Consider the following 25742-nt stretch of genomic DNA (forward strand, 5'->3'; position numbering starts at 1 on the left):
TTGATCTGAGGAGTAGGGTATAAATAGCACCCTAGGGTCTTGCATGTGGCCAAATATTATACTATAATTAGTAAGGTTCATAGCCTGCTGTTGCCTCTCCAGAATGATGGCCGGTCAGTAAGAATCAGTGCTTTTGTTAGCTCCAGGCTTTGAATGGTTACGAGAATTGAGTCTCTATATATGAGTTCTTTGAAATAACAATAATTGAAATGAATAAACACTGGGTAGGAGAAACTGTAGTATTTAACTGGCTTTTCTATTGGCTTTTTAACTCCTGTCAGTTTGGTGATATAGAAAGCAGAGCAAGAAATTGGAATCATATGGGTGTGTTCTGTCAATTGATTCTAAAACAGACTGACCTTATATGTGGTGTGACTTAGGCAAATTTCATTGGGCTTTAGTTTGTAAAACAGTAACATGAGAGTGTTGAGAGGAAGAATGAAGAGCTTAATAATAATATTGGAGAGGAGTGTGAAATCAGTGTAGGGACATATCAAAGGGGAGTGGTGGAGGGGGTGGGTGTACAAGTCCAGCTGCTGTTGTGAGGAAGCTGTAACCATTATTGCTGGTAGGTGAGAGGGAAGCAGCAAAGCTTTTTTTTTTGGCTGTGTTGGGTCTTCGTTGCTACGCCTAGGCTTTCTCTAGTTGCCACAAGCAGGGGCTACTCTTCGTTGTGGTGCACGGGCTTCTCACTGCGGTGGCTCCTCTTGTTGCAGAGCACGGGCTCTAGAGCACAGGCCCAGTACTTGTGGCGCACGGACTTCGTTGCTCCGCAGCATGTGGGATCTTCCCAGACCAGGGCTCGAACCCGTGTCGCCTGCATTGGCAGGCGGATTCTTAACCACTGTGTCACCAGGGAAGCCCAGCTTTTTATACAATAGTTTGGGGCTGGGTCTAGGGCATTATGACAGAATGTGGAGATACAAATGGTAAATTGATATGTTTGGAAACAGGTCTGACCCAACATAGGTCTGGTGATCCAGCACAGAAATAACATAACCTTGTAATGGATTTCAAAGACATATAGCAGGAAAATCTATAATACATCATATGCCCCAAAAAGGGGAAGAAAGGGGAAATAGGAAAGACTGTTGAATGAAAGTTTAAAATTCTACTGAATGCAAAACATATTTACAGAGCTTTCTTTAAGAGTATTGGGATTTGGATGTTAAAAGATAGCTTAAATATACATGTGCGTGTGTGTGTAATATATATATATATATATATATATATATATATATATATATATATATATGTATAAAACTACCTGTCTTATATATGTATGTATAACTGAATCACTTTGCTGTACAGCAGAAATTAACACAACATTGTAAATCAACTATACTTGAATAAAACTTAAAAAAGACCTGTCTCTCTATATTTACATAAATATAAATATTATGGATATAGATCTATAAATATAGATATCAATGTATACAGATCTATCTAGATAGATCTTTTTTTAGGTTTTAATTAAAAGTAAGTCTTCTGAAAAATAAATTGGAATAGCCTGGGGAAACTGTAAGAGTATTTTTTTTTTGCCTTTTTGAAAAATGCCAGAATAATTTTCATAGCAATATCAAATCATCTCATAATCATTTGAACAGCTCCTGAGGTTCTTTCTTTCATACCCTCAAGTTTTTATTGAAAAAATATTTGCAGCCAGGTGCAAATTAAACTTTTTTATTATTACAAAATGTCATTCTTTTCTCTTATCTTTTTCTGACCTATTAATGGCTTCTCTGAAAATGATTGCAATCATTTTTAGATATCTTATTTCAGAACTTAACATCAAAACGTATTGAGCCTGCTTATTCTTCTTCTAACTCCTTCTTCCCTCTTCCTGGCTCCTCTTCTCCTCAATAAAAGAGGTCCTTTAAAAAGAGTCTGTAATTTAGTGTCATTGATACTTCCCCATCTAAAATGTGTAACTAATGTGTATGTAGAAACTTCAAGGTGTTTTGTAATCTGATGCCACTGAATTTACCCTCCATCATATGACTAAATCCTGCTGCTGAAATGTCCTACCTCATCTTCTCTGAGAGTTTTTAACCTTCCTCCCGCAAAGCCTTGAGGAATTCCCAATATGTTCATGAAACTTTTCATTACGATGCCCATCCACCCTCATTTTGCTATTTCATTGCCCTACCTTTCTAAACCTTAACAATAACCTTATTTTTTGTTGTTCCACTAATTGATGCAGGTATGAGTATAGTACTTTATAGTACTGTAGTATTACATAGCACTAATATATATGTGTACCTAATAGTGTTTTTTTTTCTTTTTTTTAAACTTTGGGTAATGGCCATATTTTACTCTTAGAATTAAATACCCGATAGGCCATATTGCAAGTCCACAAAGAATTTTCGCAAATCGTTGATTCATCTGTATATTGCCATAATCAGAAATTATTAATTGTGAAATACTGAGCTAAACAAAAAACAGCCCATAGATATTCTAGCTTCAAAATTTGCACTTTAGTAATATTTGGCAATCTTAGTTTGTCTTGATGAGATGAAATCTTATGTCGACTTTTAAATCAGTGAAAAATCAGAATTGAGACCAGCAGTTTCCTTACTGTGATAGTTAATGGTGAAAGGAAATTTGCACTGGGAGTTAGAGCTCTCCGTTTTGTTTTTTGTTTTGTTTTGTTTTTTTAAATGACTCCCCAGTGAATTTCATTTGGCTTTTGTTTAAAAAAGTATTATCATGACTACTTTTATAAGTCATTCATATCAATGGCTACCTTTAATTTTCTACATAAATAGTTGTTTGACAGTGTGGAAGAACAATTTGAATCCAATACCCAAAAGTATTTCCTTCTGGATCAGTGTAATGTTCTATAACCTGTGCAGATGAAACAGAATACTAAACGGGTGTTTGAGCAAGTAAACATCAAGTTGAGGATTGTTCTGATTTGTATACAGTTAAAGTCAGGGAATAAACCCAGTGACCTTAGCATTGGATGGCAACAGAGCTACCACCCTAGTCCACTTTCCTTTTATCTCAGTTGGAGGCTGCCCATAAAATTTAAACAAAAACAAAGCTGGTCCAAACATGACCAATACTTTAAAGACTTTTAGGAGAGGGAAGTTTCTTTAAGTTCTGGGGGGAAATGCCAAATTTTTTTTTTTTTTTTTGAGTTTATTTATTTATGGCTGTGTTGGGTCCTCGCCTCTGTGCGAGGGCTTTCTCTAGCTGTGGCAAGTGGGGGTCACTCTTCATCACGGTGCGCGGGCCTCTCATTATCGTGACCTCTCCCGTTGCGGAGCACAGGCTCCAGACGTGCAAGCTCAGTAATTGTGGCTCACGGGCCCCAGCCGCTCCGCGGCATGTGGGATCTTCCCAGACCAGGGCTTGAACCCGTGTCTCCTGCATTGGCAGGCAGACTCTCAACCACTGCGCCACCAGGGAAGCCCGGAAATGCCAGATTTTATTTCTGATGGTGAATCTCTTATTTTAGAAGGAATGCTGCAACAGACATTCCAAAAGGAGGGGAGAATAACCAATTTTGAGTTCCTGCTCTGTATCAGACATGCTAAGTGTTGAGACAAATCCTCCTAAATCCTTAAAATAGGTAGGTTTGAGGATGTCTGTAATATAGACAAAGAAATGACGCTCTGAGGGGTTTTATCATTTGCCCTGGGTCACAAAAGCAGTGGTAAGGCTAGTATTCGGATTTAAGTCTCTAGGCCTCTAAGCACCATACTCTTTCCAGCTCATATGACTTGATAGAACTGTAATTAGATGTATTTTGAAGATCTCTTGTTAGGTATGTAAATGTTTAGGATTGTTATATCCTGTTAATGAATTGACTCTTTTATCATTATGAAATGACTTTCTTTATTCATGCTAATATTTTGTTCTCTGAAATCTACTTTGCCTGATAGCTACTCCGGCATTCTTTTGGTTACTGTTGCCATGTTAAAGTTAACTGGTGCCTTTATAGTGAAGTGCTTTTCTTGTAGACAGCATATAGTTGGGTCTTGATTTTTTTTTTTTTTTTTTTTCCAATCTGGCAGTCCTGCCTTTTAATTGCGGTGTTTTGACTACCTGCATTTAATGTGATTGTTGATATGTTTAGATTTTAATCTATCATCTTGCTATGTTGTAGTCTATTTGTCCCATCCGTTTTTTTGTCCCTTTCCCTCTTTTTCTGTCTTCTTTTGGATTGAGTATTTTTTATGATTGTAATTTGTCTCTTCTGTTGGCTTATCAACTATAACTCTTTGTTTTGGTTACTTACTGGTTGCTCTAAGGTTTTAGCATACATCTTTAACTTATCAGAGTTTACCTTCAAGTGATGTACCACTTCATATATAGTATAAGAACCTTACAGTAATATACTTCTATGTCTCCTCTCCAGACCTTTGCACTATTGTCATATATTTTATTTAAACATATGTTTTAAACTCTAGAGTACATTATAGTTATTTTTGTTAAAACAGTCAATTAACTTTTAAAGTGACTTAAATAATAGAAAAATCTTAAAATATATCTACCCACGTAATTACCATTTCTGGTGCTCTTTATTCCTTTGAGTACATTTACATATTGATCTGCCCGAAGGACTTCCTTTAATATTTCTTGTAGTGCTGGTGATGAATTCTTTCAGCTTTTGTATGTCTGGAAAATCTTTAGCCTTTGTTTTTTGAGAAAAGTCTGCTGTCATTCTTATCCTTATTTTTCTGTACATGTTTTGTCTCTTTCTGCTTTTAGATGTTCTCTCTACCACTGGTTTTAAGCAATCCCATTATAATGTGGGTGGTGTAGTTCTCTTCATGTTTCTCATGCTTGGGTTTATTTAAGCTTAATGGATATGTGGGTTTGTGTTCTTACCAAAATTGGAAACATTTTAGCTATTATTTATTCAATACATGTTTTTTTCTTGCCCCTCCTTTGGTGACTCCAGTTACACATGTAATAGGCCACTTGATGTTGTCACGTAGATCACTGATACTGTGTTTATTAAAAAAATTTTTCCTTTTTATTTCATTTTGGATCGGTGCTATTTTTATATCTTCAAATTCTTTAACCTTTGTTCTGCAGTGTTTACTGTTAATCCCATTATTGGCTTTTCTCCCTCTGTCCCCCCCACCTTGCACGTGGTAGTTTTCAACTCTAGAAATTTGTCTTTCTAATATCTTCTTTTTAATGTTTCTGCTTAACTTTTGAACATATGGAGTGCAGTTATAATACTATTCCAGTGTCTTTGTTAATCCTAACATCTGTATTATTTCTGAGTCATTTTACACTGGTTAACTTTTCTTAACATGAAGGGCCGTATTTTCCTGCTTATTTGCATTCCTGATAATTTTTAAATTGCATATCAGTAGATTTTACCTTTTTGGGTGATGGACATTTTGATTTTGTATACATATTCTTAACCTTCATTATGGGATGCATTTAAGTTAATTTGATCCTTTTGGGTCCTGCTTTTTAGATTTGTTTATCAGAATAGAGAAGTGGTTAGTCTAGCACTACTTTTGCCTCTCTACTGAGGGAAAACCCTTCTCTACCTAATACCCTATGAATTATGAGGATTTCCAGTCTGACTATTGGGAACAGGTCTTGTGTGAGTTCCAGACACTATTCCTTCTAATCCTTCAGGGTGGTTTTTTTCCCCAGACTTACCTAATTTCCTCACAGGCATGTACTGATTAGTATTCTGAATACTTGAGGTAGACCTTCTGCAGAGCTTTGCCCTTCTTTCTGTGTATCTCTGTCCTCTCTGCTCCTGTAAGCTTCCTTGATCTCCCCAGACTCCCAACTCTATTTCCTCAACTCAGAGAGTCTGTTGGGCTCCATTCAGGCTTCTCCTCAGGGTGCCATGGCCTGGAGCATCTTTTAAGGCAGAAAACTGGAAAAATCATAAGGCTCACCCCATGTGTATCTCCTCTCTCAAGGATTACTGTCCTTTGATATGTCATGTCCACTGTCTTGAAAACTATCGTTACATATATTTTATTCAGTTTTTTGGTTGTTTCAGGTAGCAGGTTATATCTATCTCCTATTACTCCATCTCAGTTGGAAACAGAAGTATCAGGTGTAAATTTTCACTGAAGGATTTTTTTTTCTTTTCCACTTTGGCAGCTTCCTGGGAGACTATTTACCTTTACCTTGGTTTTTACTTTTTTATTGCTGGCGTTTATCTTTTATTACAAGAATAGAATTTCCCTAAATCTATTTTTTCTACTGTCTGAATTTTCTTAAATATTTCAAGGTGGGACAAATGAGACAGACTTTTGGTTCTTGGCACCAGCGCCAGACTTGAACAAAGGCGAACTGGTACCCAGTGCTCCCTGATGGATGCTCTTTTTGTTAATTCCAAGGTTGTGTGGATGATGATTGCTTGCATGGATGTGATTAATCAGATGTAGGTTTTCAGCTGACAAGTTTTTCTGTTTTTTTAAAGTACAGTTGTTATTCAAGAGACAAGGTACTGAACAATGATTTCCCTAAGCAGTAGTTCAATATACCATGAATATAAACATATGAATGATAAATGATAGCTAAGGGGAACCTGCTTGCTTTTTGTTCCATGGAAAAAGTACTGTTATTTTTCTTAACTTCATATCACGAGGCATACATTTTAATGTACTTTTTTTTTTTGCCAAATGGCAATTGACATGTATTCCCTCATCTTTTAAATGGTATTTTCTATTGTAGTGCCTTTAATATCTGTTAGGGCTTTTTTCGGGGGGGGGGCAGGGCAGTAACAGTGCTCTCTTGAATAAAATGGCAAACTTTCACCCCTATCAGATTTAGAGGCATGACTTTTGAATCTACTAGTTCTTAACATGTCATAGAAAAGAGTTAGTATGTTTCAGGAGGAAAATGCCCTGACATGTTTGATAAATATTATTGAGCAATTATTATCTTTCAGGTAAGTGCTAAATTTTGGGTGCATCTGGATGAAAAGACTTGATCCTTGTCCTCAGCCAAGGAACGTTTAGTGTCAAATGACCTCTATAACACATTGTGATAATTATTTACTGGTTTATTTGTTTAAAAAGTATGTATTGAGAATCTGCTATGTGTCAGATACTATTAACAGTCTGTGTGTTCATAGCAGGAAACAGTTCCCTAGTCTCATGGAGTAACATTTCAATGAGGGGATGATGGGAAGGGGAAATAGATCTTCTTAAAGGGATAGATCTTCACAGTGCAAAGGTTCTATATATTTTCCTCTAGTTAGGAAAGCTTTTCTTTGTAAGGTGACATTTGAGCAGAAACCTTAAAAAAAGTAAGAGGACAAATCACGCAGCCATCTGAGGAAAGAGTCTTCTAGACAGGGTAGGTATAAAAACTAGAAATGGGAGAGCGTGCTTGAGGCTGATTGTAGAATCACAAAGAGAGTGGAGCGGCCAGTGGAATGAGCAAGGGGAGAATGGCAGAAAGTGAGCTCCACAAAAAGAAGGGGTAGAGTGAGGAACCAGATCACCTGGGCTTTATTACCCTGGTGGGAAGGATATGAGCTTTCGTTGTGAGTGAGATGGGAAGGCACTTGGAGGATCCTGCGTAGGGAAGAGATCTGAGGAACTTCGGTGTTAGAAGGAATCCCGCTGGTCGCTGTCCTGTGAAGCAAGGGAGGAAGCTTTGCAGGTGGTCAGGGGCAGTGAGAAGCTATGGAAATAGTCCAGGTTAGAGAATGTGGAGAACTCTGGCTCGGGTAGGGCTACTTGTATGGTGAGAGTGGTCAATTCAGGAATTCAGGATATATTTTGAAGAACCCATCCTTGGGTTTGCTGCAGGACTGGATGTAGAGTGTGGAAAAGGAAAGAAATCAAGGATGGTGCTAATGTTTTTGGACCTCACAACTGGTAGAAGAGAATTCTGTTTAGTAGGGAGTTTAAGACTGGGGTGGGATCAGAGGATTTGGAGGGGGTGGAAAGGAAGAAAGATTGTGATTTTCGACCTGGTATGTTTGAGATATAGGTTAGACATAAATGGAGATATCAAGTAGATACTTGGATATATGAGTGTAAAGTGAGAGGAGAAGTTTGTGCTAGAGATAAAAATGTGTTATGGCATATTATAATGAAAGTGGAAGAAACAAATTCATGCACATTGATGAGCACTAGATAAAAACAATATTTGGCATTATCTAACACAGAACACACTTTTTGCAAATGAAGACTCTAAAGCCAGGAAAGTAGAGTGAGTTGCCCAAGGACACACAGGATGTTGGTGGAACCCATGTCACACAACTCATCAGCCAGTACTATCTCCATCTTAGTGCACAGCCTACCATCCATGTTGCTATAGTAATAGAATAGGTGGAACTCCACTAACATAAAAGCCAAGGATAGTGGGCAGTGGTGAAGAGCGTAAATTCTGGAGCAGATTTCCTAGGGTTCTAATCCTGGTTCTCTCACTCACCCTATGTGTGACCTTGAATAAAGAACATAGGTTCTCTGTGCTTTAGTTTCCATATCTGTAAGTGGGATTGATAATAGTACTTAACTTATAGAGTAAATGGGAAGATTAATTGACAGGATAGATATAAAGCACTTCAAACCATACCTTAGTGCTAGCCAAGTGAAGCTGCAGCAATAAGAATAATAACAATAACAACAACTATTATCATTAATTTTATTATTACTCTAATTAGTTGGGGGATCTTCAGAAAGTCTGTTTTTTAACCTGAGTGTACATGGCTCACATGCAAAATAATGTATCCTGCTAAATGTTGTCTTTAAGATTCTCATTTCAGAGTAAGAAATACTCTGAAGCTAAGCGCTTTTATTACAACTTCTGGGAGACCCAGAATTGGCTAGTATCTGGGGATATTCAGATACTACATATAAACCATATTGAAATCAGATATTCTCGTATCCCTTCTATCCAGGCTTTCCTGTTCTCTTGTGACATTTGAATATACTGGTGCTCATAATTAGTTGGTAACAAACTCTGCTCTTGTGCATCATTTTGTTCTTTAAATTGATTGTGTTCTGTGGGAATGGCTTGTCTGCCTCTTCATTAAACATTCATGATTCTGTGACACCTCATTCTTTCCATTGATGGCTTTTATGGATGCCTTTTTAACAGAGATCTTAATCTTGCCTTTAACATTTTAAACAATGTCTTGGTTATCTACACCATAACCTCTCACTGGTGCAGGTTTTGTTTTGTTTTGTTTTTTAGCATCTTTATTGGAGCATAATTGCTTTACAGTGGTGTGTTAGTTTCTGCTGTATGTATAACAAAGTGAATCAGCTATACATTTACATATATCCCCATATCTCCTCCCTCTTGCATCTCCCTCCCACCCTCCCTATCCCACCCCTCTATGTGGACACAAAGCACGGAGCTGATCTCCTTGTGCTATGCGGCTGCTTCCCACTAGCTATCTGTTTTACATTTGGTAGTGTGTATATGTCCATGCCACTCTCTTACTTCGTGCCAGCTTACCCTTCCCCCTCCCTGTGTCCTCAAGTCCATTCTCTACATCCGTGTCTTTATTCCTGTCCTGCCCCTCAGTTCTTCAGAACCATTTTTTTCCCTTTAGATTCCATATATATGTGTTAGCATACAGTATTTGTTTTTCTCTTTCTGACTTCACTCTGTATGACAGTCTCTAGGTCCATCCACCTCGCTACAAATAACTCAATTTCATTTCTTTTTATGGCGAGTAATATTCTATTGTATACATGTGCCACATCTTCTTTATCCATTCATCTGTCGATGGACACTTAGGTTACTTCCATGTCCTGGCTCTTGTAAATAGAGCTGCAATGAACATTTTGGTACATGACTCTTTTTGAATTATGGTCTTCTCAGGGTATATGCCCAGTAGTGGGATTGCTGGGTCATATGGTAGTTCTATTTTTAGTTTTTTAAGGAACCTCCATATTGTTCTCCATAGTGGCTGTATCAATTTACATTCCCACCAACAGTGCAAGAGGGTTCCCTTTTCTCCACACCCTCTCCAGCATTTATTGTTTGTAGATTTTTTGATGATGGCCATTCTGACTGGTGTGAGGTGATACCTCATTGTAGTTTTGATTTGCATTTCTCTAATGATTAGTGATGTTGAGCATCCTTTCATGTGTTTGTTGGCAATCTGTATATCTTCTTTGGAGAAATGTCTATTTAGGTCTTCTGCCCATTTTTGGATTGGGTTTTTTGTGTGTTTTTATGTTATCAATGCATCATCGTATTTGGATCAAAACAAGTAAGCTCCTGTTTTTAAGACCCCACTTTTGTGGTTAAGAATTGATTTGTGGCAGTTTCTTGAGTATAGAAAAATTGAATATGATTGTTAGTGAAACTGTTAAGTATTTCAGAGGGAATAATGAGATTATTGATTAGGTTCTTTTTGATTATAAAAGAGATTTAATGACATTGTTTTGGTCAAGATACGTGAAAGTCTCTCTATTTCATTGGGTAGGTGATGATGTCTGTTTATTTTCCACTTCTGCCTGACATGCTAATTGACAAGTAAGGTGAGTGAATAGAGCCACTATTGTCCATGGATAATTGGTCATTCCTGTAGCAAGCAGTTGGACAGCAAAGATTTAATTTTGTAGAGTGTGTACATTATCAACTAAATACCTTCCGCCCCTCCCCCCCATTGTATTAGCTCTAATTTTTGTCATGTGGCATTCATGGAATTTTCACTCAGCACATACTGGCCTAACTTTTTCCCATATAACTACAAGTTTCATTAATCTTTGCTGTCTTGGATGTGAGTTTTACCGGTGGTGTTTCGTAACTTCTTGATCCTTTCTTGTTGTCCGTGGTCCACTATCCTCTTTCATATTTTTGACCTGATCTTCCTGTCCTAAGGCAAAAAAGGCATGAGAATAATGTCTTCATCTCCCCATCATTGACCCCTCTGGACTACAGTGATGTCTGTTCCAGTGAGTAGAGTTGGGGAGTCACTAAAATGATAGGTTAACATCCTCAGAGATTATTACTCTTTATCACCTTGCAACTGGTTGTTATTTTCATTCTATTATGGACTGGAGAATATTTATTTTGGCAGCCGCTCCCCTCTGAGCCCATATGCTGGCATTCTTAAACCAATGGGGGTACAGCTTGGCACTCCAGAAATAGGCTATGCAGTGCAAAAGGGGGCAGTCTGGGGCCCAAGCAAATGTCTTCTGTTTGCCATCGAATCATAGAATTCTAGGACTGGGAGCGTCATGGATATCATGTAGGTTTGCTTCTTCATTTTACTGATGAGGAAAGGAGACTCATAAATGGGAAGTGTCTTTGGCAAAATGAGAGTTAATAGCAGTACAAGAACCATAACTAAAAAGTTTTTTAGTCCTGTGTTACCCTGATGGTGAAATGGAGCAAGAGATAGAGTGATAGAGTAGGAACAGTATCAGGTTTACCAGGGGTTTTATGCCCAGGTCTGTTGTTACATAGTAGTTGTATGACTTGAAGTAATTAACTGAATCATTTTTGAAATTTTTCATTATCCATTGAATGGTAGATCTGTCAATGACCCTGCCTTCATCTAAAGTTTGTCTGTTGTCTGTTCATTGAGTTATATCATATTTTGATACTTAAAATTTGTTCAGGCTGTGACTGGATGAAAAATGTTGACTAACATGGAAATATACTTTGACCTCATTTTCTTCTCTTCCCCATTTCCTTGAGGTCAGAGGAAATACATTTTTTAACTCCTATAATTGTGTATTCTTATCTACTCTGACAGCTACACCTCAGGGTCTCACCTCTCCTGAAAAGAATTATAATAATTGGGCATTCTGTGACCTTCCTGTCACAATAGATGGGTACTTGAGACTCTGGAAGGATTTTTATCAGCAGTGTTCATCAATGTTTTCCGGTTAAACCCAAGAAAAATAGTTCATAAGATGTTTCATCTAATGGTTTCAACTTAGGGCTTCATCTCAGCCTGAGCTGGTATGTTATTGTCTTACTAAAAAATAATATTTAGTTACTGTTAAAATGTAAAAAAAAAAAAAGAAAAATAATAAGTACTTCTAAATCCACCACCCAGAGATAACTACTTTAGACATTGTATGTACTTTCTCTCTTTTTAAATGTGTGTTTATAGAGTCTAATATATACAACTGTACATTCTTAGTGAGTGTATGTATAGTTTATACATTTTTTTTAAAGGAGTTACATTGAATATACTATTTTAGAATGTGATCCTTTCACTAAATGATACTTCTTGGTCAGTTTTTCATGTAGTTCAATTTCCTTCTATAACATCATTCTTAATGCTAGTATCCTTCTGTATGGAACGTGATGATTTATTTAATTAAACCTCTATTATTGGACATTTTAAAAGAAAAGTGCAGAGTCTACCTGTGACATAACTTCCCATATTTGTGTCACTTAAATATGAAAGCCTTTCTATTTAGAATTCTGATCAATTAGAAGATAAGATTTGATGGCATAGAAACTAGAGATTTAATCTCAATCGTTTGAGAATCCTGTTGGAGGATTTCCATTTAATCACTTATTGGTTTTCATATTGATTTCATTAAATTTTCTCTGTAAAACATTTTGACCTCACTTTAAATTGGGTCAGCGTACATATGTGGAGAGTCTTTACTTTTCCAGCTAGTGGGCTACATACAAGATGGCTTGAGGCCGTGTCTAAGTCACTCACATTTTATTAATGAACATGTATGCAGTATGAACAAGGTAGTTACCAGTAGAATACACCTGACATGTGGTAAGGGGCTGGAAATTCAAATGCTTATTGGTGCCAGGCCTGAGTGCAAAGGGCCAGGGCTAAGCAACAGGGGTAGCTGGAGAGATCTTTTTCATGTGAAGAGGTCAGCTGTTATTTAAATCAAAATAAGTTGTTAGCATGGGAAATAAGGACTCGATTAACTGGATTTTCTCATTTTTCAAGAAAAGCTGAAAATTAAATTTATTTATGAAATACTTCTAATTCTCAAATGTTGGTAGTAATTATAATCGTTTTAAAACACAGTGTAGGCGAAACAAGAGACATCTGTGGATCTAATCTAGCCCACAGGTCTATGTAGATGTAGCCCCACGGGCAAGTCTTCAGCTCTTTGGAGATCAGGAGATCCTTCAGAAAGAGAAGGCTTTGCTTCCTACATCCATCTTTCCAGAGTTACTTTAAGGATAGGTATAATATTCAGATGATGAAACCTCCCCAGGTACCACCTTCCAGAAACTTACCAATTACCCTGAGATGTGACCTTTGCAGTGGGGAATGTTCCTGCTGCCAACAAGCATCAAGACAAAAAGGGGCTGTGGAAACCAGTTGTCTTTAACATCCTGCCACCTGGGGCACCTTCACATCCAGGTTTCTGGTTCCCCTGGCCTGTGCAGTTTTCTGGAAAACGTGAATGACATGTAGCCAAAGTAAGATGTTTGTGAAAACTATTATTGGCAATGGTTAATGGAAAGAGCTCACGATTGGGAGTACAAAGACCGAGGTGTGAATCCCCATTTCACCCAGAGATGTGAAATCCAGCAAGTCCAATCATCTCTTTATGATGCCATCTAGATTTTTATTTAATGTTGACAATCATACCTTAAAAAAAAAAAGGATAGGTATATAACCTTCAGTTTTCTATGTAGCACAGTAAATGCTTGATAATTCAACCTTATCAGCAGAAATAATGGCAGGGTTCCTTACACTGTGGGTAATCAGTAAATATCTTTCCATTGAAATAATAACGTAAGAATTGGAGACAATTTTGACATCCTTATACTTGAGTGGAGTGCATTTGAAGTCTGTGTTTAAATATGGATGATGATTCTGGGAGATCTTGGAAATTCATTGAGCCTAAAACAATACAATATATCGTGATGTATGAATGTTAACGCTCAGCTTCTCTGTTCTGGCTCCCCTGTTTAAATCCGTTTCCTGTTATTTACTCTGTGTTGTGAAGAGACTAAACCACTTCTCAGAAGCCAAGGACCTGACTAAAGTGGACGTGAGCACCTCCGTGTGAGTGAACTTGTTGATATGCACCATTTCTTAGGTCCAGAAGGTAGTGACATTGGTCCAATATGCTGCTTTTCTAAAAAGTTCCTACTGAGTGAAATAGACGTGATCCTCTTTATAGTCACAAAACATTAGAGTTGGTAACTAAGAGCAAGGGTTGAAATGGGCTCTAGCTGGTGCCAAAAGTTATGTCCTTTCCATAGAACTAAACAGGGTTTGATTTACATCTCTGATTGAGGATTATTCACCTTCTACTTGGATTTTATATTTTTGTCACTTTGTCACCTGGAGGAGAAACATGTTCCTACTGGTGTTGGTTTTCAGGATACAAACTCAATAGGGTGTAGCCTGTCCTGAGTGCGGTTGAAGCTCCCCAGCCAGCGGTGGCACTGGTGTGACAATTCTGCCACGTCCAAGCTGTTTGTTCTTGACCTCACTTGGCATATTGATCTGTGTCCTCATCTGTTTGTGTGGCAGGATGACATTAGTATTCATCACCACTAAGCCTCTTCTGTTGCTCCTCCCTACAAAGTCTTTGAAGAATCACAAGTCCCCAAAACATAGATGACCTGTTGATATGTCTGTTAATTAATTTTTCAAAAGTACTTAGATTTCACCTCCGTATTTTTCTCTCTGTGCCTTTATATGGTGTCCAATCCCCACTAAACAAAAAATAGCTTTACAATTTGTCTAAAATATGAGACATGCTCATTTTTCTAAAATTCAAAGAATATAGAAAAATACAAAGAAGACAGTTAAAATCACCTCCAAATCTTACCTGCCAGAAATAAAATGTTATCATTTGGGGAATATGAGAGTCTGAAAATTTATGGATAGAAGGATGAATGAATGGACATAGGTAGACAGGCACCAATAATTTTATAATGGTGTGTGTACACATTATTTTAAAATTTAAAGCACTATATTTAATGAAATGAAACTGGAGGAATTTTTGAACTTGTGATTAAGTTTCTTTATCGTAAAAACAATAATGTCTAAAATAATGCCTCCAAGGTAAGGAAAAGAGTTAAGAAGCATTAGGAGGTTGGAGCCATCACAGTATTACCACTGTGCACCCATTAGAATGGCTGAAATTAAAAATACTGAAAATACAAAGTTTACATGGGGATGTGGAACAGCTGGAATCCTTGTACACTCTTGGTGGGAATGTAAAATGATTCAGACCCTATGAGAAAGTGTTTCTTATAAAATTAAATGTACTCCTATCTTAGGATCCAGTGATTCCACTGTTATTTCCTCCCCAAAATGAAAACCCATGTCCACAAGAAGATCTGTGTAAGCATGTTCATTTCAGATTCATTCATAAGCACTTAGAAACAATGTACATAAATAAACTGTGGTACATTCACACAATGGAATAGCATCCATCATAAAATAGGAAGGGACTGTTAAGACATGCAACAACACGGGTGACTCTCATAGACATTGTTGAGCAAAGAAGACGGACGCAAAAGAGTATATATTCCATAAATCCATTTATATTATGTTCTAGGACGTGCAGAACTTTTCTCTGGTGATAGAAGTCAGAAGAGAGGTTGCCTATGAGGTGAATGGAGTATAGACTGGAAAGGAACTCTCTAGGGTGATGTCACTGTTCTATATCTTAATTGGGATATTGGTTAAATGAGTGTATATATATGTCAAAACCCATCAAACGTACACTTAAGATCTGTGTACTTTATTATATATAATTAAATCTCAACTTAAACGTTTTAAAAACAAACTAAATTTAAACATCTTAGATATTATATGGATTGTCTCCCTGTTAGGAAACGAGAGGAATTAAGAAACTTGTGCTTCCTCCCACCTCCCCTTATGTTGTTTATATTAGTTTTTCTTTTTTCAGGCTTCACAACATTCATACTCTGATTTGCAATCATAATGCCCTAGTTGTTTAGTCTTAGTTTTATATTTAAATAGAACCATGGGTCCTTTGGCCACAGTTTTTCCATTTCTGAGTTCTTTATTCGGATTCATCTCTTGTTTATCCAGATTTCATGGTCAAGCAGTTTTTTTTGGTTTGTTTATTCTAAGGGAAGACTCATGGATATCCTATTTCCTGAGTTTTCAAATGTTTGCAAATGTCTGCCTTTTGCTTTTACACTTGAACTGTAGGTTAACTGGATTTAATATTCTTCAGTCATACGTTTTGTCGTTTAAAGACATGGCCCCACTGTCTTCTGACACTGAATATTATTGTGACAGTGTCTGTAGTCAGCCTAGTTTTGTTGTCTTTCTCCCTCTAGTAGATGACTTGCTTTTTTATACTTGATGTCTGAAAAATTTTTAATTCTTATGTTAAATAACTTAAGCTATTGCTTGATTTTTTTTCTTTTCTTTTTTTAACTGTGTATAAATTTTCCCTGGCATAAGAATGTCCTTTTGGGGCTTCCCTGGTGGCATAGTGGTTAAGGATCCACCTGCCAATGCAGGGGACACGGGTCTGAGCCCTGGTCCGGGAAGATCCCACATGCCACGGAGCAACTAAGCCCGTGTGCCACAACTACTGAGCCTGCGCTCTAGAGCCCGCGAACCACAGCTGCTGAGCCCGCGTGCCACAAGTACTGAAGCCCATGCACCTAGAGCCTGTGCTCTGCAACAAGTAAAGCCACCACAATGAGAAGACCGCAGTGAAGAGTAGACCCCGCTCACTGCAACTAGAGAAAGCCCACGTGCAGCAATGAAGACCCAATGCAGCCAAAAATAAATAAATAAATTTATTTAAAAAAATATCCTTTTGATCTGCAGTTTCAGTTCTTTATTTTAGAGAGCTTTGGGGGAGTGTGTTGTAAGTCTCCACTTTTTGAATATGAACCCTTCTTTTCTCTTTCCTGTGTGTGTATATGTATGTGTTGCTTCAAGAACAACAATCATCCTTACATTTGCTTATCTTGATTCTCCATGTGTCACCTTCTCTCTAGTTCCCTTAATTCCTTTGTCTTTTCTTGCCACATTCAGTGTGATTATCTCTAACATTTACTCTGGGCCATTAATTAGGTTTTCTTCTCTTCTGACCCTTGCTATTTCTAATTTGTTTATTAAATACCTAATACTGTTGTTTTGTATGCATCTCCTTATTTCTATAATCTTCCTTTCATTTTGAACTTTTGTTCTGTCATCATCTAGTCTTTGAGTCCTTGTTTTATAGAATTCATAGTCTTACAAAGTTTTTAATAGAATGTGAGAGTCTTCTGTTTCTAGGGTTATGTTCCTTACAGTCTTTTTTTTAATATATATAAATTTACTTATTTTTGGCTGTGTTGGGTCTTTGTTGCTGCACGTGAGCTTTCTCTAGTTGCGGTGAGCGGGGGCTACTCTTTGTTGCAGTGTGTGGGCTTCTCATTGCGGTGGCTTCTCTTGTTGCGGAGCGTGGGCTCTAGGAGCGTGGGTTTCAGTAGTTGTGGCACGCGGGCTCGGTAGTTGTGGCTAGCGGGCTAGGAGCACAAGTTCAGTAGTGTGGCGCACAGGCTTAGTTGCTCTGTGGCATGTGGGATCTTCCCGGACCAGGGCTCGAACCTGTGTCCCCTGCATTGGCAGGTGGATTCTTAACCACTGCGCCACCAGGGGTGTCCCCGTTACAGTCTTAGTTCCACGTCTGTCATTCACATGCTGGATCCTTTTCTTACATTTTTTTGTTTTAGCAGAGTTTTATAATTGTTGTTATTTCTTCTCACTCATACATGATACAGGCCACTCTCCACATCATCTATTTGTTCTGATCAAGTAGAAGTGAATTCACTTGATCCTGTTTCTACTTTATCTGGGACTAAATTGTCTTCTAAATTTCTATCTACAATTTGAGGGCTGGCTGTCAGCTTCACTGCAGTACTCATAATCCAAGGGCACAAGAGTGGTAAGATCTCAGCTGGAGCTGAGTACAGTCTTTCTTGGAGGACCTGGATCTAGGGTGACTAATCATCCCAGTATGTCCAGGACTTTCCCAAATTTCACACCGGAAGTCCCACATCCCAGAAAACCCTCTCAGTCTCAGGCACACCAGGATGATTAGTCACCCTATCTGGACTGACTTTATTTTCTACTAATTTTTAAATATTCTAGGCCCCGTCCACTCCATCTAGCTGCAGCTGTTTCAGCTTGACCCCAATTCTCCTTAGTATCCTGGAATGTGGCAAGCCTGGGGCACTTGAGAAAGCACAGGACTCTTCTAGTCTCATGGATTTTTTTTTTTTTTCTTTAGGACTTCTAATTCCAAGTCAGCTTCTCCACAGTTGCAGTCATTTAAGTGAGAATGTTGAGAGTTTCATCAGCTCATCCTTTTCCTTATTACCACTTCTGAGGCAGAGTATATGAATAGGACTCAGAGCCGTGCTGGATGGAGCTCGGAGTCTTGCTCCATCCCTCCAGTTGCACTTTTCAAAAGATGGTACGTAGTTAGTTTCCTTTCTTTGTTTAGTTACTTTAAAAGGATATTTTAAAATTTCCATTTAGCCATTTGAGGAAATAGATTCAGTAATCCTGTCTGATTCCTCTGCTGTTACCCAGTCCATTATAAAACTTTGATAAAGTTGGTCAAATGATTCATCCTTGTATATTCTCTCTTTCATCTTCTTCTGTTCTCCCCCCTCCCAAAACATACATCTCTCTCATTTTCTCTTTCTCATACATGTATGCAAGTGAAAATATTAGGCCCCTTAAATAAAAATAGAGGTTTGAGAGTGGGCTTGTAACCAAAACCCAGTCAAAAGCATAATAGATTAGCCCATGAATTGAAAATGAGCTCCTTTATTGCAGGATTTGTCCATTGAGATGCTATCATTTAAGACTTCTATTTCTAGGGATTTTTCCAGACTGAGCACTATATTTAACACTGAAACATTAATGCCAATGTGGGTTTTGTGTTGAGCTTACTTATTCTCTTAAGTTTTTTTTTTTTTTTTAAGTATAAAGAAGATTATGATCCCCCAATAGTGAAGTAGTGGCTCAAATTTCCAAGGACTGTGCTACTCGGGGCAGTGAGTATGAACTTGGGAAACTAGTGCTGGCTCTCTGTCCATGTCCTTTGCACAACCGCTTGAAGAATTTTGTGTCCTCTAAAGTTGATCAAGCAGTCATAAGTGGTGAAGTCGAAAGAGAAGCCCAGTGTTAAATGTTAGGGTCAGGAAAACAATTCTACAGTGATAACAGCCTGAAAGAGGGGAAGGTTTGAAGTATTGAATGAAGGTGAGAAAGCATTGCAGGTAAATTTCAGGAAGAAGTTGAAGGTACACTTTGAAAAGTATTGCTGAATATGTTAGTAGGACATAGCATGTGCCGTCAGAATAAAAGACATTTACCTCTACCCTCCTGAAGAGGGTTTTGTGTTTGGCTTTCTTTTGTTTCAAGGGAAGGGGCTGGGAGGGTTGAAACTTCACGTATAAATTTGAAGTTTTATGCTTTTTCATCTTTCTCTTCAAGTTTCAAACAATAGCTAACAAGGGAAATAATCGTTTTTATATTTGCTTTTGTTAGCCTGTTTTTTCTAGTCTAGAAAGGTAAGGGAGTGTGGCCTATTTTTTAATTCTGTTTTATCTGTCTGTTTGTATATTGTATTTCTTTTGGAATTATTTACTTTATATTGAGCTTTTCAGAAATACGTACAATTATTTTAATTAAAATAAAAAATTAAAATGTACCTTTATGTCTCATTGGATTGTTTGTTCAGATTTATTACAGCTAAAAAAAGAGATACATTTAGAATGTAATCAGAGGTGATTCCAGTGAGTTTTATTTTGTTTACATTTGTTAGCTAAATAAATTAAGGCCCTTGACCTTCCCTTTGGGGGTATTGTAATAAAGATTTTTTTTTTCCTCAGAGGTTAGAATGTATTCTTCTTATGGAAAGTAAAATATATTAGAGAAAATTATTCAATTAATACTTAAATGTTAATTGAAGCTACGAATAAAAGGCAATATAGTAGGCCCTCTATATCTGTGGAGTCCGCATCTGTGGATTCAACCCACCGTGGATACAAAGGGCCAGCTATACGACTCCATGTTATAGAAGGGACTTGAGCATCCTCAGATTTTGGTATCTGCAGGAGGTCCTGGAACCAATCCCCAGCAGATACTGAGGGACGACTGGACATTTGTTTTCACCCCTTCCTTACCCATCCTCCCTTTTTAGGTGAGTGAGGGACATTGAGGTAAAATGAGAGAAAAGTAACTAAGGTCGGGTCATAGTGGAATGGAATAAAATCTAAGGTCACAGTGGAATGAAATAAAACCTAGTCTACCTTTCAGCCACTTCCTTACTTGCTGTTTTATATGGTGTTCATATAACAGAGAGGAATCTGACTGTAACACACTATCATGTAGGGAGGAATTCAGATTAAGACAGATCTTTCCTGAATGCTTTGGTGCCTTGCAAGGAATACCAAAACACCAAAAGGCCCTTATTAAGAACAAAGCAAGCAGCCCTAGATGTGGAAGCCAAGGACAGCATTTATGTGACATGTCACTCTAATAAGACATTAAAGATTTAGTTTTATTTAATCAGCTCATTTGTTTAAATAACTTCTTAATTGTATTTGGTGTTTATTATCATTCACTTAGGATTTCCAATTTTAGATAAGCAGCACCTTAAGCCTAATTAGTTATCAGATATTTTAGTTGAAGGTGGTATAATACATCTTTTAGTTTCTCTGTTAGAGTAGATATTTTTGTACATGCTCTTCCTAAATATTTAATAATTTTAATGCAGCTGAGGTTTGGTCAGAATAACAAAATACTGACTTTCCCTCCAAGATGATGTACACATTGTCACCCATCACACTTTCTTGCTGTCAAAATGTTTTAAGCTTGCTATGACCTACTTAAGGGTCTTATAACAAGATTAAAACTTCTGGTGAGTTGCATGCGGCAGACTGCAGTGGATTCAGCAATTGCACTTTGTGTTTTCCAGTCTTGTTCCTCTGGAGATAATGGCCAGGCTTGTCATGCAAACCCACTGCCTTCTTTTTTTGGTAGACATGCTTTGTGTTGTGACTCTCAGGAAGCAATATCATTTGATTTGGTTGATTTCAGTTTCTAAGGTACCCTGCGTGTATCTTTTGGTATTTTGACTGGAAACATTTTAATGATATGTTCACCTCACTTTAATTCTGGTTTGTCAGCACTTTTACTTATAAGGCTGTATTTTTCAAGGGTTAATCTAATAGTTCCAAAAATGTTCTTGGAGTAAAGCTAGAAATCACCCTGTAGCAATGAGAGTAATTTGAAGAGGCTTGAAATGATGAACTACACATAACGAATTCTCTTTGAAAAGAAGCCAGTCCGTGAGTTACAGCTCAAGAGAGGAAAAGGAGGAGAGTGAGGAGTGAGGGAAGAGGCTCCAAATTGATTAAAGGTTAGAAAGCAGAGCACACTCTGAAAGTTTGTAAAAAACCAGCGCTGGTTTTCTTTTTGAGAAGTTTGTAAGAAGATTTAATCTTTTTTTTTTTTTAATTTTTAAATTTTATTTTATTTATTTTTTTATACAGCAAGTCCTTATTTGTTATCAATTTTATACACATCAGTGTATACATGTCAATCCCAATCTCCCAATTCATCACATCACCACCTCCACCCCCCTGCCGCTTTCCCCCCTTGGTGTCCATACGTTTGTTCTCTACATCTGTGTCTCAATTTCTGCCTGCAAACCGGTTCATCTGTACCATTTTTCTAGGTTCCACATATATGCGCTAACATACGATATTTGTTTTTCTCTTTCTGACTTACTTCACTCTGCATGACAGTCTCTAGATCCATCCACGTCTCTACAAATCACCCAATTTCGTTCCTTTTTATGGCTGAGTAATATTCCATTGTATATATATACCACATCTTCTTTATCCATTCGTCTGTCGATGGGCATTTAGGTTGCTTCCATGACCTGGCTATTGTAAATAGTGCTGCAATGAACATTAGGGTGCATGTGTCTTTTTGAATTATGGTTTTCTCTGGGTATATGCCCAGTAGTGGGAATGCTGGATCATATGGTAATTCTATTTTTAGTTTTTTAAGGAACCTCCATACTGTTCTCCGTAGTGGTTGTATCAATTTACATTCCCACCAACAGTGCAAGAGGGTTCCCTTTTCTCCACACCCTCTCCAGCATTTGTTGTTTGTAGATTTTCTGAGGATGCCCATTCTAACTGGTGTGAGGTGATAACCTCATTGTAGTTTCGATTTGCATTTCTCTAATAATTAGTGATGTTGAGCAGCTTTTCATGTACTTCTTGGCTATCTGTATGTCTTCTTTGGAGAAATGTCTGTTTAGGTCTTCTGCCCATTTTTGGATTGGGTTGTTTGTTTTTTTAATATTGAGCTGCATGAGCTGTTTATATATTTTGGAGCTTAATCCTTTGTCCGTTGATTCATTTGCAAATATTTTCTCCCATTTTGAGGGTTGTCTTTTTGTCTTGTTTATAATTTCCTTTGCTGTGCAAAAGCTTTGAAGTTTCATTAGGTCCCATTTGTTTATTTTTGTTTTTATTTCCATTACTCTAGGAGGTGGATCAAAAAAGATCTTGCTGTGATTTATGTCAAAGACTGTTCTCCCTATATTTTCCTCTAAGAGTTTTATAGTATCCAGTCTTACATTTAGGTCTCGAATCCATTTTTTCCTCTAAGAGTTTTATAGTATCCGATCTTACATTTAGGTCTGTAATCCATTTTGAGTTGATTTTTGTGTATGGTGTTAGGGAGTGTTCTAATTTCTTTCTTTTACATGTAGCTGTCCAGTTTTCCCAGCACCACTTACTGAAGAGACTGTCTTTTCTCCATTGTATATCCTTGCCTCCTTTGTCATAGATTAGTTGACCATAGGTGCGTGGGTTTATCTCTGGGCTTTCTATCTTGTTCCATTGATCTATGTTTCTGTTTTTGTTCCAGTACCATATTGTCTTGATTACTGTAGCTTTGTAGTATAGTCTGATGTGAGGGAGTCTGATTCCTCCAGCCTCATTTTTTTTCCCTTAAGACTGCTTTGGCTATTCGGGGTCTTTTGTGTCTCCAAACAAATTTTAAGATTTTTTGTTCTAGTTCTGTAAAAAATGCCATTGGTAATTTGATAGGGATTGCATTGAATCTGTAGACTGCTTTGGGTAGTAGAGTCATTTTCACAGTATTAATCCTTCCAATCCAAGAACATGGTATATCTCTCCATCTGTTGGTATCATCTTTAATTTCTTTCATCAGTGTCTTATAGTTTTCTGCGTACAGGTCTTTTGTCTCCCTAAGTAGGTTTATTCCTAGGTATTTTATTCTCTTTGTTGCAATGGTTAATGGGAGTGTTTCCTTAATTTCTCTTTCAGATTTTTCATCATTAGTGTATAGGAATGAGAGAGATTTCTTTGCATTAATTTTGTATCCTGCAACTTTACCAAATTCATTGATTAGCTCTAGTAGTTTTCTGGTAGCATCTTTAGGAATCTCCATGTATAGTATCATGTCATCTGCAAACAGTGACAGTTTTACTTCTTCTTTTCCAATTTGTATTCCTTTTATTTCTTTTTCTTCTCTGATTGCCGTGGCTAGGACTTCCAAAACTCTGTTGAATAATAGTGGTGAGAGTGGACATCCTTGTCTTGTTCCTGATCTTAGAGGAAATGCTTTCAGTTTTTCACCATTGAGAATGATGTTTGCTGTGGGTTTGTTGTATATGGCCTTGTATTATGTTGAGGTAGTTTCCCTCTATGCCCACTTTCTGGAGAGTTTTTATCATAAATGGGTGTTGAATTTTGTCAATAGCTTTTTCTGCCTCTATTGAGATGATCATATGGTTTTTATTCTTCAATTTGTTAATATGGTGTATCACATTGATTGATTTACGTATATTGAAGAATCCTTGCATCCCTGGGATAAATCCCACTTGATCATGGTGTATGATCCTGTTAATGTGTTGTTGGATTCTGATTGCTAGTATTTTTTTTTTTTTTTTGTAAATGGATGACCACAACAAAAGCAACAATGATTGCAATTACCAAACATGAAACACACTCATACTATGTCATAATTGTTTGCTAGTATTTTGTTGAGGATTTTTGCATCTATATTCATCAGTGATATTGGTCTGTAATTTTCTTTTTTTGTAGTATCTTTGTCTGGTTTTGGTATCAGGGTGATGGTGGCCTCATAGAATGAGTTTGGAAGTGTTCCTTCCTCCACAATTTTTTGGAAGAATTTGAGAAGGATGGGTATTAGCTCTTCTCTAAATGTTTGATAGAATTCACCTGTGAAGCCATCTGGTCCTGGGCTTTTGTTTGTTGGAAGATTTTTAATCACAGTTTCAATTTCATTACTTGTGATTGGTCTGTTCATATTTTCTGTTTCTTCCTGATTCAGTCTTGGAAGGTTATACCTTTCTAAGAATTTGTCCATTTCTTCCAGGTTGTCCATTTTTCTGGCATAGAGTTGCTTGTAGTAGTCTCTTAGGATGCATTGTATTTCTGCGGTGTCTGTTGTAACCTCTCCTTTTTCATTTCTAATTTTATTGATTTGAGTCCTCTCCCTCTTTTTCTTGATGAGTCTGGTTAATGGCTTCTCAATTTTGTTTATCTTTTCAAAGAACCAGCTTTTAGTTTTATTGATCCTTGCTATTGTTTTCTTTGTTTCTATTTCATTTATTTCTTCTCTGATCTTTATGATTTCTTTCCTTCTGCTAACTTTGGGTTTTGTTTGTTCTTCTTTCTCTAGTTCCTTTAGGTGTACAATTAGATTGTTTATTTGAGATTTTTCTTGTTTCTTGAGGTAGGCTTGTATAGTTATAAACTTCCCTCTTAGAACTGCTTTTGCTGCATCCCATAGGTTTTGGATCATTGTGTTTTCATTGTCATTTGTCTCACGTATTTTTTGATTTCCTCTTTGATTTCTTCAGTGATCTCTTGGTTATTTAGTAACGTATTGTTTAGCCTGCATGTTTTTGTGTTTTTTACGTTTTTTTCCCTGTAATTGATTTCTAATCTCATAACGTTGTGGTCAGAAAAGATGCTTGATATGATTTCAATTTTCTTAAATTTACTGAAGCTTGATTTGTGACCCAAGATGTGATCTATCCTGGAAAATGTTCCATGAACACTTGAGAAGAAAGTGTAATCTGCTGTTTCTGGATGGAATGTCCTATAAATATCAATTAAATCTATCTGGTCTGTTGTGTCACTTAAAGCTTGTGTTTCCTTATTAATTTTCTGTCTGGCTGATCTGTCCATTGGTGTAAGTGAGGTGTTAAAGTCCCCCACTATTATTGTGTTACTGTCGATTTCGTCTTTTGTAGCTGTTAGCAACTGCCTTATGTATTGAGGTGCTCCTATGTTGGGTGCATATATATTTATAATTGTTGTATCTTCTTCTTGGATTGATCCCTTGATCATTATGTAGTGTCCTTCCTTGTCTCTTGTAACATTCTTTATTTTAAAGTCTATTTTATCTGATATGAGTATTGCTACTCTAGCTTTCTTTTGATTTCCATTTGCATGGAATATCTTTTTCCTGTCACTTTCAGTCTGTATGTGTCCCGAGGTCTGAAGTGGGTCTCTTCTAGACAGCATATAGATGGGTCTTGTTTTTGTATCCATTCAGCAAGCCTCTGTCTTTTGGTTGGAGCATTTAATCCATTCACGTTTAAGGCAATTATTGATATGTATATTCCTATGACCATTTTCTTAATTGTTTTAGGTTTGTTTTCGTAGGTCCTTTTCCTTCTTTTGTGTTTCCCACTTAGAGAAGTTCCTTTAGCCTTTGTTGTAGAGCTGGTTTGGTGGTGGTGAATTCTCTTAGAATTCAGCTTTTGATTTCTCCATCTGTAAACTTTTGATTTCTCCATCGA

At 37.2% G+C, this 25742-nt stretch overlaps 1 protein-coding gene across 2 annotated transcripts in view; it reads left to right on the plus strand.

Annotated features, from left to right (window-relative positions):
• DOCK4 (dedicator of cytokinesis 4) overlaps window positions 1-25742 on the plus strand; it is a 489751-nt gene that overhangs the window by 154421 nt on the left and 309588 nt on the right. Inside the window, exon 1 of one of the 2 annotated variants that reach the window (XM_057550243.1) lies at window positions 13875-13921. The exons of the other annotated variant lie outside the window; for it this stretch is intronic. The gene's annotated coding sequence lies outside the window, so the exon portion shown is untranslated. Of the gene's footprint in view, window positions 1-13874; window positions 13922-25742 lie in introns of those variants that run through there. 2 annotated transcript variants of the gene reach the window in all.

This window comes from Balaenoptera acutorostrata, chromosome 7 (assembly GCF_949987535.1).
Source record: "Balaenoptera acutorostrata chromosome 7, mBalAcu1.1, whole genome shotgun sequence".
Classification (NCBI taxonomy): Eukaryota; Metazoa; Chordata; class Mammalia; order Artiodactyla; family Balaenopteridae; genus Balaenoptera; species Balaenoptera acutorostrata.